Source organism: Ornithorhynchus anatinus, chromosome 1 (genome assembly GCF_004115215.2).
Source record: "Ornithorhynchus anatinus isolate Pmale09 chromosome 1, mOrnAna1.pri.v4, whole genome shotgun sequence".
Taxonomy (NCBI): Eukaryota; Metazoa; Chordata; class Mammalia; order Monotremata; family Ornithorhynchidae; genus Ornithorhynchus; species Ornithorhynchus anatinus.
Window position 1 is genome coordinate 30330605 of NC_041728.1, and position 12812 is coordinate 30343416.

The window sequence follows — 12812 nt, forward strand, 5'->3', positions numbered from 1 at the left end:
GACGAGGGGACCGAGGCAGGGCTGTCCCTCATGAGGCTCACACGCTTAGCCCCATTTTACAGAGGAGGGGTGTGAGACAGGGCTGTCCCTCATGAGGCTCACACACTTAGTCCCATTTTACAGACGAGGGGACCGAGGCAGCGCTGTCCCACATGAAGCTCACACACTTATCCCATTTTACAGACGAGGGGACCGAGGCAGGGCTGTCCCTCACGAGGCTCACAGGCTTAGTCCCATTTTACAGACGAGGGGACCGAGGCAGGGCTGTCCCTCATGAGGCTCACACGCTTAGCCCCATTTTACAGAGGAGGGGAGTGAGACAGGGCTGTCCCTCATGAGGCTCACACGCTTAGTCCCATTTTACAGACGAGGGGACCGAGGCAGCGCTGTCCCACATGAGGCTCACACACTTATCCCATTTTACAGACGAGGGGACCGAGGCAGGGCTGTCCCTCATGAGGCTCACATGCTTAGCCCCATTTTACAGACGAGGGGACCGAGACAGCGCTGTCCCTCATGAGGCTCACAAGTTTAGCCCCATTTTACAGATGAGGGGAATGAGGCAGCGCTGTCCCTCATGAGGCGCACACGCTTATCCCCATTTTATAGATGAGGGGACTGAGGCAGCGCTGTCCCACATGAGGTTCACACGCTTATCCCCATTTTACAGACAAGGGGACCGAGGCGGCACTGTCTCTCATGAGGCTCACACGCTTATCCCCAGTTTACACACGAGGTAACTGAGGCCGGAGTGGATATAAGCAAATCAGGTCAGACACAAGCCCTTGTCCCATGTGGGACTCAAAGTCTTAATCCCCATTTTACAGACAACATAACTGAGGCAGCAGTGTCGTAACTGAGGTTCACAGTCATCCCCATTTTACACACGGGGTAATTGAGGACAGGGTGGATACAAGCAAATCAGATCAGACACAGGCCTTGTCCCATGTGGGACTCACATCTTAATCCCCATTTTACAGACAACGTAACTGAGGCAGTGCCGTCCCAAATAAGGCTCACACACTTATCCTCATTTTACAGAAGAGGGGACTGAGGCATTGCTGTCCCACATGAGACTCACATGCTTATCCCCATTTTACAGATGAGGGGACTGAGTCAGCGCTGTCCCAGCTGAGACTCACACGCTTATCCCCATTTTACAGATGAGGGGACTGAGGCAGCGCTGTCCCTCATGAGGCTCACACGCTTATCCCCATTTTACACACGGGATAACTGAGGCCAGGGTGGATGCAAGCAAATCAGGTCAGACACAGGCCTTGTCCCACGTGGGACTCACAGTCTTAATCCCCATTTTACAGATGACGTAACTGAGTCAGCGCTGTCCCAGAGGAGGCTGACAGGCTTATCCCCATTTTCCAGATGAAGTCACTGAGGCACAGAGAAGTTAAGCGGCTTGCCCGAGGTCCCACAGCAGACAAGTGGCGGAGCCAGGATTAGAACCCACATCCTCTGACTTCCAAGCCCGAGCTCTTGCCACCAAACCAGGCTGGAGCACGTCGGGAGAGGAAAGGCAGTTTGCTTGCCTGTGGTGGAAAGGGAAGGAGGAAGGCAAGGGTGCGATTATCTGTTTTTCAGGTGGCTGCGGTGGACAGGAGAGAAGGACAGTGGTCGGGGTTAATAATAATAATAATAATGTTGGTATTTGTTAAGCGCTTACTATGTGCCGAGCACTGTTCTAAGCGCTGGGGTAGACACAGGGGAAGCGAAGGCAGATTTGGGAGTCATTTAATTGCGACCCGAAGTCCAAAGGAGGGGAGAGCGTGAGGAGGAGGAGACCCAAAATAGTCACGCGGGTCACTCGGTTGGTGGGTGGGAGGCAGAGGAAGAGCCCGTAAAGAAGACAGAGAAGGACTGGCCGCCCGGCGTAACGGCTACAGCCCGGGCCTGGAAGTCAGAAGGTCGTGGCTTCTAATTCCAGTTCCTCCACTTGTCTGCTGGGTGACCTTAGACAAGTCACTTCGCCTCTCTGGGCCTCATCTATAAAACGGGGATTGAGACACGGGACAGGGACCGTGTCCAACCCGATTTGCTGCACCCACCCCAGGGCTGAGGACAGTGCCTGGCACGTAGTAAGAGCTTAACGAACACCACGATTATTATTATTCCGTTAAGAGGAGACTCCAGAGAGAACTGCGTTACTAAAGCGGTGTGGTAGAAGGGAGGAGGGCTGAGGGAGGATTAAGAGAGATCAGTGAGATCTGCCGAGCAGATCGTTGGCCATCGGGAAGGGGGCAGTTGCGGGGGAATGGATGGTGGGGGGAGGAGGGCCAGATTGCAGGGAGTCAAGAAGCATGCTGCAGGAGGGGCCCCAGGTGTTTGAAATCTGTTGGAGGAATTTGGACGGGATCGGAAGGCCGGAGGATGGCGAAAGCTGAAGGGTGCGGTGATCTCGTCCGTCCGAGCGTATCTCTTGGGCGCTTACTGTGGGCAAGGCACTGCGCTAAGGTCTTGGAAAGTACAAATCGGCAACAGAGAGAGACGATCCCTGCCCAACGACAGGCTTACGGTCTAGAATTTATTTGCTATTGTTTTAATGAGATGTTCTTCCCCTTGATTCTATTTATTGCTATTGTTCTTGTCTGTCCGTCTCCCCCCGATTAGACCGTAAGCCCGTCAAAGGGCAGGGACTGTCTCTGTCTGTTACCGATTTGTACATTCCAAGCGCTTAGTTCAGTGCTCTGCACATAGTAAGCGCTCAATAAATACTCTTGAATGAATGAATAGAAGAGGGGAGACAGACAACAGAACAAAACAAGTAGACAGGCATCAGTAGTGTCAATATAAATAGAATTATGGATAATAATAATAATGTTGGTATTTGTTAAGCACTTACTATATGCAGAGCACTGTTCTAAGGGCTGGGGTAGATACAGCGTAATCAGGTTGTCCCACGTGAGGCTCACAGTCTTCACCTCCATTTTCCAGATGAGGTAACTGAGGCCCAGAGAAGGGAAGTGACTTGCCCACAGTCACACAGCTGACAAGTGGCAGAGCCAGGATTCGAATCCATGACCTCTGACTCCCAAGCCCGTGCTCTTTCTACTGAGTGACGGTGCTTCTCCATAGATATATATCTTTATAGATATATAGAGAGATATACAGATATAGATATCTTTATAGATACAGAGAGAGATATACAGATCTGTATATCTCTCTCTGTATCTATCTGTATATCTATATCTATATCTATCTATCTATATCTCTATATCTCTATATATCTATTTATCTATTTATATATATCTATTTATTTTGTTAATGATGTCTATATATCTATATCTGTATATCTCTCTATATATCTGTATATCTATCTATATCTATACAGAGATATAGATATAGATAGATATACAGATATACATATATAGACATCATTAACAAAATAAATAGAATAAATATGTACATGTATACACAAGTGCGGTGGGGCGGGGAGGGGAGTAGAGCAGAGGGAGGGAGTCGGGGTGATGGGGAGAGGAGGAGGAGTAGAGGAAAAGGGGGGCTCAGTCTGGGAAGGCCTCCTGGAGGAGGTGAGCTCTCAGTAGGGCTTTGAAGGGGGAAAGTGAGCTAGTTTGGCAGAGGTGAGGAGGGAGGGCGTTCCAGGCCAGAGGGAGGACGTGGGTCGGGGTCGACGGCGGGACAGGAGACAACGAGGCCCAGTGAGGAGGTGAGCTGCACCAGAGGAGTGGAGTGTGCGGGCTGGACTGTACACATCTGCTCTCTTTACCTACTACTCCCAGCTCACTGTCTTTGCCGCTCCCAAAAAATAATAATAATAATGATGGTATTTGTTGAGCACTTACTATGCTCCAATCACCGTTCTAAGCACTGGGGTGATACAAGGTAATCAGGTTGTCCCACGTGGGGCTCCCACTTTTCATCCCCATTTTGCAGATGAGGTCACTGAGGCCCAGAGAAGTGAAGTGACTTGCTCAGAGTCACCCAGCTGACAAGTGGCGGAGCCGGGATTAGAACCCACGACCGCTGATTCCCGAGCCCGGGCACTTGCCACTGAGCCACGCTGCTTCTCGGTGAACCTCCTCAGTGTATTTTGTTCTCAGTTCAGCTGTTTCCATTAAAGAACTTAGATCTACATTCAGCCACTCGGATCTACCAACAAGGAGACGTACCATTTAATCGTTTACCCCGAGTTTTCTTCGACATATAGGACCCCGAGGAGATGCCACAGGGTTTTAAAGATGCCAACGCCATCCCCATTTCCATATGATTATACGTCTCCAGGGAGAGAAGAGTTTATCCAAGATGGGGTAGAGTAGGCGAGAAGGTCCGGGAGCCTTCACTGAAGGCTCCAGCGTCCTCCGGCCGCTGCCTTGGGCAAGCAGCGGTGACCGACCGAGCCGGGAAGGAAAAGGGACCACTTGTAATAATAATAATGTTGGTATTTGTTAAGCGCTTACTATGTGCAGAGCACTGTTCTAAGCGCTGGGGTAGACACGGGGGAATCAGGTTGTCCCACGTGGGGCTCACGGTCTTCATCCCCATTTTACAGATGAGGGAACTGAGGCCCAGAGAAGTTAAGTGACTCGCCCACAGTCACACAGCTGACAAGTGGCAGAGCTGGGATTCGAACTCATGAGCCCTGACTCCAAAGCCCGTGCTCTTTCCACTGCGCCACGCTGCTTCATGTCCTCCACGCACGCTGGCATGGGGCCAGGACGACCCCGGTGTCGTCCCACAGGGCTGGTGTTCGTGGAGTGTGGAAAGAAATGGGAGCAAGGAGATGGAACAGTAGCTGGAAGAAGCTGTGAGATCCAAAGACTTTTTTTTTTAGCAAATAGGAGACATGGCATAGCGGCTAGAGCCCGGGCCTGGGAGTCGGAAGGTCATGGCTTCTAATCCCACCTCTGTCACTTGTCTGCTGGTGGCCTTGGGCAAGTCACTTCACTTCTCTGGACCTCAGTTGCCTCACCCCTAAAATGGGGATTGACTGTGAGCCCTATGTGGGAGGGGGGCTGTTTCCAACCCGATTTGCTTGTATCCATCCCAGTGCTTAGTACAGCGCCTGGCACATAGTAAGCGCTTAACAAATACCAAAGTTATTATTGTTATTATTATTATTATTATGTGTATGTGAAGGCTGAAGAGAAGGAGCCAGCCAAGGGCAAGAGGTTGAAGATAGTGGTAAGAGAATCGAGGAAAGTTGGAGCAAGGATTTTGAAGAGACGAGAGGGGAAGGAATCCGAGGCATACACTCTCCACCGACTTTCTCTTGTTTTCCCACGGACTCTTTCAGGGCTATTTCCCAGCTCTCACTCTTTACTCCTTCCAACCTTATCTTCTAACTGAACTTCACTTCGCCCTCCCCCTCGGGCTGTTTCCCAAACCCTGGACCGTCCTCCCGCAATAAAATCCACCATCTCACGGCTCTCCCCAACTTCAAAGCCTTCCTCGAATTCCAACTCTGCTAGGAAGTCTTCCCTGATAAATTTGCCACGCTCCATTACCGCTATTACTAGTCTTACCCCAGTTCTGTTAAGCCAACCTCACCCACAGCGATATATTTCATTCCTATCCTTCAGGTTTAGGTATCTTATAACATTTAAATATTCATATATCAAGTTACTTATTCAGTTTCATCTATTTCAACTCTTTCCTCCTTATACATTTGGACTACTTTACTGCTTTGTCTTTCTGCCTTATCCTGCTCCCAATAAGTATAAGTAATTTTTGCCCATCCAAATCCTTATATTGTAAACTCCTAGCTTTGGCGGAAGTACTGTGAGTTTTGTGTGGGCTGGATTCTCTCAAGGACAGAGCTTTGCACTCAGTAGAAGCTCAATATTCATTCATTTGATCATATTTATTGAACGCTTACAGTGTGCAGAGCACTCTCCTAAGTGATTGGAAGGTACAATTCAGCAGTAAAGAGAGACAATCCCTGCCCACGGGGGCTTACGGTCTAGAAGAGGGGAGAAAGACATCAATAAGTAAAAAACATAGGTGGTGATGAAGTAAAGAGGCGAGGTCTAGAGAGCTGATTGGAGACTTCCTCTTGAGAAGCAGGTGAGAAGGAGGAAAAAAAGAAGAGGAGAGAAAAGAGTAGAGTGGTGAGAAGATGAGGGAAGAAGTGTAGGAAGTTCACACCAAATGATCAACAAAGCAGTTCTTCGGGGGTTAGGGAGAGAGCCATTGGGGGCATTGTGAATAAGTCATAGACGGGACTTTCCCTCAACAAAGCAAGATGACAATAAGACCAGATGTTCAGAGACAGGCACCAAAACATCTTCATGCGCGGCTCTGACCTCCGCTGGGTCAACCGGAGCACTCTGCACCCTTTGGCAAACGGCCCGTCCTTTCCAGTAGCCTAATCATGCAGGCCTTGGCTGATTGGGCCCCCGGGTTGGCTAGCACACCTCCTACTGTTGACAGAAGAGGGTGGGTTCTAGTTTTCTGAAATAACCTAACTGAAAGAGTGATAAGATTTCCATTTTATCAGCTTCAGAGCTTCCGAGCCTCCTGTGAGAAGAGCGAGTAATGTATTTGTAAAACAGCTCCACCGACACTCCAAGCCTGAGAAAGAATCCACTCCGTAGGGGTGGAGATGAGAACACACCAAGGGCAAATTTCCCTTTTAGGTCAGCCTATCCTTGACTTTTCACCACTTGTTTTGGTTCAGGATTTGTACTATCAAAATGGTGAACTCTAACCTTCTTCAGGAACAGGACTTTTGGCATTTTTCTACCCTGTCATCCCAGGGTTGGGAGTGGAGGCAAGCTGGGAATGAGCTGAGGTCCGGGGTATGGGGCTGAGGGAGGAATGAGTGTTCCAGGACTGTCCCCTAGAAGAGATGGTTTCTCTCTCCGGGACAAGTTGTTCTTGAGGCTGGTTGTGTGCGCCTATAGTGGGTGACACAATTATCACACCAATTACAATGACCAATTACAATTATCATGTCAATCACTCATCCTATCCCTCCTGGAGGACTCCATCAGCCTCCTTTCTGATCTTCCAACCTCCTGCCTCTCCCCACTTGAGTCCATACTTCACTCCGTTGCCCGGATTATCTTTCTACAGAAACGTTGTGGGCATGTCACCCCCCTCCTCAAAAATCTCTAGTAGTTGTCTTTCAACCTCCGCATCGAACAAAAACTCACTGTTGGCTTCAGAGCTCTCCATCACCTGGCTCCCTCCTACCTCACCTCCCTTCTCTCCTTTTCCAGCCCAGCCCGCACACTCCGCCCCTCTGCCGCCACTCACCTCCTCACGGTGCCTCGTTCCCTCCTGTCCCGCCATCGACCCCTGGCCCACATCCTACCTCTGGCCTCTGATCTCTCCCTTCCTCACATCCCCCAAACTAGCTCACTTCCCTCCTTCAAAGCCCTACTGAAATCTCACCTCCTCCAGGCGGCCTTCCCAGATTAAGCCCCCATTTTCCTCAGCTCTCCTCCCACCACGTCGCCTCGACTCCCTCCCTTTGCTCTACCCTCCCGTCCCACAGCACTTATGTATAGATGTATATGTCTATAGTTCTATTTATTTATATTGATGCCTGTTTACTTGTTTTGAAGTGTATATATCTGTAATTCTATTTATTTATATTGATGCCTGTTTGCTTGTTTTGACGTCTGTTTTCCCCCTTCTAGACTGTAAACCCGGTGTGGGTAGGGATTATCTCTCTTTATTGAAGAATTGTACTTTCCAAGAGCTTAGTACAGTGCTTTGCACACAGTAAGCGCTCAGTAAATACGATTGAATGAATGAATGGTAATTCTAGGAAGCCCTGGCTAGTCACTGATTTGTATTTTGACCCCACCTGCAGGGCTTGATTAACCCTGAAACAATGAAACAACTTCTCTGAATCCCATCTAATAATAATAACTGTGGTATTTGTAAAGTGCTTACTTTGGGCCAGGCACTGTACTAAGCGCTGGGGTGGATATACAGGGAAATCGGGTTGGACACAGTCCCTGTCCCACATGGGGTACACAGTCTTAATTCCCATTTAACAGATGAGGGGACTGAGGCCCAGAGAAGTGAAGCAACTGGCCCAAGGTCACCCAGCAGACAAGAGGGTCTGAGAAGCAGCGTGGCTCAGTGGAAAGAGCCCGGGCTTGGGAGTCAGAAGTCATGGGTTCGAATCCCAGATCTGCCACTTGTCAGCTGTGTGACTCTGGGCGAGTCACTGCACTTCTCTGGGCCTCAGTTACCTCATCTGTAAAATGGGGATTAACTGTGAGCCTTACGTGGGACAATCTGATGACCCTGTATCTACCCCGGCGCTTAGAACAGTGCTCTGCACATAGTAAGTGCTTAACAAATACCAACGTTATTAAGAGGGGGAGCCGGGATTAGAACCCAGGACTTTCTGACTCCCAGGCCCGTGCTCTAGCCTCACTGCTGTCCAGGATGGGTGAGGGGAGCAGCTTCTGGAATTTTGTTTGTCTCCACAGCATCACCACTTCCCTCCCTGGCTCCCAGCCAAAGCCGCCCGGCTCTAATCGGTGAGGAGTCAGGTAGGTCAGAGTCTAGCTTTGTATTAGAGCCAAGGCGTGGAACGGCCGCATAACGAAAGCCAAGGAACTTCAGCTCCTTAATTCGACATCCCCCCCAGTCTTTTAGTCCGGCTTTCGAAAGGTCCTCAATCTAGCCCCTTGATCCAGTCCTGCAGGCTCGAGGAGACTGTCCAACAATTCTCCAAACTGGTGACCCCTTGAGTGAACTAGAGTGAACTAGAAACTTGAGTTCACTAGACAGAGTGAACTAGAAAAAGCTTTCACGATTTTTGTGTGTGGTGTGTGGTATTTTGTGTGTGGTATTTGTTAAGTGCTTCCTATGTGCCAGGCACTGTCCTGAGCACTGGGGCAGAAGCAAGCTCAACAGGTTGGACGGAGTTCATGTCCCCCAAGGGGTTTACAGTTTCACAGATGAGGGAACTGAGGCACATAGAAGTGAGGCGACTTGCCCAAGTCACACAGCGGACAAGTGGAGGAGCCAGGATTAGGTCCTACCGTCCCAGGCTCGTGCTCTATCCACTAGGCCGCACTGCTCGACAGTTTCCCTGAGAAAGGTGCTGGTCTTAAATTAATTTTTTAAATCAGTGGCTTCAATTTAGCCAAAAATTAACTTCCCAGGCCGATCGATATGCTTACTCTGAAATATATTCTGCCTTCCCCAAGCAAGGAACAAAGAAGATTGAATTCAGGCATACCGAGTAGAGTCACCACCTCACTTAGCGGGGGTGAGTTTTTTTTTCTTTGATACCTATGACAAAAACAGCTCAAAGAGAGCTTATAAATAAAAGAGTTTAAAAGTCCGAAGGTTTTTAAATCGAGCTGTGGAAAAAGCGGAGAGGGTGGATCCTTTTTGTTGTCCTGGAAATCTAATTTGATCGAGTAATAATTACATTTCATATTTATCTGCCTGCCCCTCTCCTGCCGAGAAGCTGATGGGTGGAAGAAACCTCCTCTCCAGCAGGTACCTGTTTCTAATATGAGGCAGAGCCTCTGTGACTAATCTCCAGTTCCCCATGAAAGGAGAGGAGCTATTCCCAAACTTTAACCAACTAATCATGTAGACAGCTCTCCAGGCACCCGAAATACTTTTATACTACAAAACGGATTGTAATGACAACCTCTTCTAACAGGAGGCCTAGCCTGTGAGCTGTAGGTGTTACCAGAGGTCACAGCCTATAAACTCGAACTATCTATCACATAAGCTCTATCACATCATATAAACTCTGCCCTCATCTAAGGCACTTTTGGGTGGATTGCACCTCTGTTCCGGCCACCTCTCATTATGTCCGGGAAGGGAGTCGTTCATTTTAACCGAGGGAAGAAGTCAAAATTCAATTTATAGCATTAAAGAGATTCAGAGATACATTTCGACTCCCTGTGTCACGGGGAGTCGAACATGTTAAGGGGGATGATAAACTCGTGATTTCTTGTCAGTGTGAAAGATCATTTGTTATTCTAAAAAGACCAAATCCTTCAAAATGAGCTACAGGTCTGTCACTTGGCATTTTTAACACGCCCCCCCCCCTTTGTGTGTGTGTGTGTGTGTGTGTTGGGGGGCGGGGGGTGTAATTTAGGCACACAAAACAGAGGATGTTTTAAATATTTCAAAATTATTTTTAAATTATTTTGTAAATGATCTTACTGTATAGGTTTTGAGTCCCTAAAGACCACAAAACAGAGGCAGCAGGGCCTGCTGGAAAGGGCACGGGCCTGGGAATCAGAGGACCTGGGTTCTAATTCTGGCTCCGCCACTTTTCGGCTAGGTGACCTTGGGAAAGTCACTTAAGTTCTCTGTGTGTCTCAGTTACCTCATCTGTAAAATGGTGCCTGGCACATAGTAAGCACTTAACAAATACCATTTAAGAACAAAACAAAGCAAAACAAAAAGAACCGGCTAAAATCCGTAAATATGCACCCCTTGGAATGAGTATTAGAAAAATGATGCCTATTATTTTAATAAAACAAAGAGAGTGGTACAATAATAATGTCGGCATGTATTAAGTGATTCATCTGTGCCTGTAAGTGCCGGGTGTAGACACAAGAGAATCGGGTTGGATTACCACAGGTGGCTCACAGTCTAAGGTGGAGGGAGAAGAAGTATTTCATCTCCGTTTTACAGAGGAAGAAACGGAGGCACAAAGAAGTTATGTGACTTGCCCAAGGTCACACAGCCTAGAGCAGGCAAGTGGCAGAGCCCCAATTGTCCCTCTTTATCAATCCTAAATTCCTCCCGCTTGATTTTCAGGCTCTCCAACGGCTCAGCCCATCTTACACATCTCCTCTTTTCACCCACAACTCCCCCAACCACTCTCTTCATTCCTTCCCAGCCAACCTGCTAAATGTTCTTCACCCTTAACTCCCTCGCCTCCCTCCCCTCCCTCTTGCCATTCCCCTAAATTGAAACTACCTCGCTCCCCAAATCTCAGACACCACAGCCCTCCCCCCTTTGAAAAGCCTTCCAGAAAACCCACCTTCTCCAAAAAAAACTTCCTCCATTCATCACCAAAGTCCTAGGTCATATAAATCCATTAGCGATCTCTATCACTTGGGTTTATTCAAATATATATGAAATCATTTTATTTTTGTAAACGGTTACATTCGTAAAGAATAGCAATAGCATTTGAAACACTTACCGTGTGCGGAACATTGTGCTAAGGACTGAACGAGAAAACACAGGTGGAAATTGAGATCTGGTCCCCCTATTGATGTTTCCCTTCTCTATGAGAAGGTAAGCTCCTTGTGGACAGAGAACATGCAGCTTACTTGTTTATTTGGTACTTGTCAGGTGTTTATTTCAGTGAATCATACACAGTATACACTTAATAAATGCTATTATTATTACTGTTCCTGCACAGGCTGACCTGATCCCAGAGGAGTTTAAAACTTTCCTCCTCTCCTCACAGTCTTCCATTGCTCTTTATTGTATTTATCGTTGTCTTTGTCTTTGAAGTTATTTTTCTGACTTTATTCTTTCATCTTTCCTACGCATCCATCACCAACCCCTCTTCCCCCTTGTTACTATTTAGATTATTGGCCTTTTGGGAGCCGAGTTCCATGGCTAATTCTCATGCACGTACTTTTCCTCGGGGCTTAGAACAGCCTGTACTCACTGCTGAGTTTTTTTTGTTTGTTTGTTTTTAAATGGTATTTGTTAAGTGCTGCCTCTGTGCAGAGCACTGTTCTAAGTGCCAGGGTAGATACAGGGTAATCAGGTTGTCCCACATGAGGCGCACAGTCTTAATCCTCATTTTACAGATGAGGGAACTGAGGCCCAGAGAAGTGAAGTGACTTGCCCACAGTCACACAGCTGACAGGTGGCAGAGCCGGGAGTCGAACCCACGATCCCTGACTCCCAAGCCCGGGCTCTTTCCACTGAGCCACGCTGCTTCTCTTGTACGGTCTGGTAGCTGCTTGGGTGGTCCTGGGAGATGTCGTATAAGAAGAACCGCCAGGATTTGACAGCGATGATGATAGTGGCATTTATTGAGCACTTGCTATGCGTCAGACACTGAACACTGGGGAAGATAGACGACAATGAGGTTGGGCACAGTACCTGTCCCCCATGGGGCTCACAGTTTAAGGGGTGGATCAGGGAAATGTGACGGAGGGAAAACCAAAGAGGCATCTGAAAGCAAGGCACCTCTTCCTCCAGAGCTTCCACCAGAAGGGGAAGAAACCCGCCCCGCGACTCCACCTTTCCTGATTTCCTCTAACAAGGATGGCTCCTTGTAGGACTCCCCTTCTCTGAAGCAGGAGACAATAAAACCGTTGCTAAAATAACTTTGTGTCCTGGCCCTTTCTGATGCTCGCTGTGGTAAACGTCCCATCCTATCCTGAGAAATGTAGAACCAATTCGGCCAACGTTAAAGCGGCTAAAGGATTAAAAAAGAGAAAGAGGAAAAATGCTGTCCCCTACTCCCAGTATCCATAGTGTGCTCATTCTTAGGCACATCAGGAAAATGCAAATTTACACCGAGAGCTTTACCAGCTCTATTCTTAAATACAGAGATGGGAAGGATTAGCTGTTCATTCGATTGCATTTATTAAGCACTTACTGTGTGAAGGGCTCTGTATTAATCGCTCGGGAGAGCATAATATCACAATAAACAGACACGTTCCCTGCCCTCTTCTTAACTATGTAGGTAGAGGTATTTAAAAGTGGGCTGTATTAATAGTATGGAGGTAAATTCCCAGAGACTTCCTTAAACGCTGCCATTTTCCTTACTTAGAGCCATGTCTTGGCTCTGAGGCAAAGCCCGACCCTGAGAGAGATCGACTCCTCACCAATTAGAGCGGCACGGCTCTGGATGGGATCCAGAGAGGAGA